Source organism: Phoenix dactylifera, chromosome 12 (assembly GCF_051530095.1).
Source record: "Phoenix dactylifera cultivar Ajwa chromosome 12, Ajwa_hap1_PhDact_Kaust_v1.1, whole genome shotgun sequence".
Taxonomy (NCBI): Eukaryota; Viridiplantae; Streptophyta; class Magnoliopsida; order Arecales; family Arecaceae; genus Phoenix; species Phoenix dactylifera.
The window spans coordinates 126,530-127,844 of NC_143201.1; the positions used below are offsets into that span (position 1 = coordinate 126,530).

Consider the following 1,315-nt stretch of genomic DNA (forward strand, 5'->3'; position numbering starts at 1 on the left):
CTCATGAATAGGGTGGGATGGGCTAGAACAAATAGTACACACTTGTGCTTGGGAAGAGTTCATGTAATGCCCACCTATCATCAGTTGGTCAATCTTATGAGACAATGCATCTACCTTGCTAGACAGGTCCATAGAATGACTTATTTCACAAATGGTCCCTTTTCTTTGAGAACTCGGGGGTGCTTGATGAGAACATGAAGCATGGTGGAGGGAGTTTTCATTAAGATTTTCAAATAATTGCCATGCTTCATGCTCATTTTGAAGCATAAAAGTGCCCCCGCATGCAGCATCGATCATCTGACGGTTTCGTTCTGTCAATCCGTCATAAAAACATTACACTAGTTGCCACTTAGGTATTTGATGATGAGGGCATTTACGGATTAGGTCCCTAAATCTCTCCCAAGTTTCATAAAATTCTTCTCCCTCAGTTTGGGAGAAGCTTGTAATGGCACGTCCAAACTGGTTCGTTCTTCCTATGGGAAAGTATTTTTTAAGAAATTCTTGTTGCATTTGATCCCAAGAACGAATCGAGTTAGCTTCTAAAGAATTCAGCCATTGTTTGGCTCTATCTTTAAGGGAGAAGGAGAATAACCTAAGTTTCAGGGCATCATCAGTGAAGTTCTGAATCTTGACAGTGGTGCAAATCTCAAAAAATTCATCTAAATATTTGTATGGGTCTCCGTTGGTGAGCCCATAAAAAGATGGAAGCATTTGGATCACACTAGACTTTATTTCATATTGTACAGCTGCTACCTCAGGTAATCGAATGCAAGATGGGGAAGTGTAAATAGTGGGAGTAAAGTACTTCCTCAGGAGTTTGGGTTGTTCTTCAGCCATCTTAAGAGGTGGGGATGATCCTAATGTTTTGATCTTAGCTCGAATGTTCCTAAGGGTTCGTTCTATTTCAGGGTCAAAAGGTAATAGGTTTCGTATGTTGGGGTATGTGGAGACCATTGGTGATGAAGAGAATTGAAGGAGAATCAATTCTGCATAGTTCTGTCTGGCGGACTGTCAGAGTCGACTCGAGCTACAGTCGAGTCGACTCGGGAACAGTCGAGTCGACTCGAGGCCTGTCGAGTCGACCCGGGAGGAGAAAAGCCGAAAAACCATGTTTCTGTCTGGACTGTCAGAGTCGACTCGAAGCATCGTCGAGTCGACTCGAGCCACAGTCGAGTCGACCCGAGATCGTGCCAGTTATACTGGAAGTTGTCCAGACGTGCCCGAGTCGACTCGAACTAAAGTCGAGTCGACTCGAGCTCGCGGGAAATCATACAGACGAGTTTTCTTTGGTGTTTTTGGTGGCGTTTCGACGGCT

The 1,315-nt window shown here is 44.2% G+C and overlaps 1 non-coding gene across 1 annotated transcript; it reads left to right on the top strand.

Annotated features, from left to right (window-relative positions):
• Positions 1-355: 355 nt before the first annotated feature.
• Positions 356-461, top strand: LOC149751489 (small nucleolar RNA R71). The gene has a single exon (XR_016398162.1). It is a non-coding gene; the product is annotated as a small nucleolar RNA R71 (small nucleolar RNA).
• Positions 462-1,315: the final 854 nt, after the last annotated feature.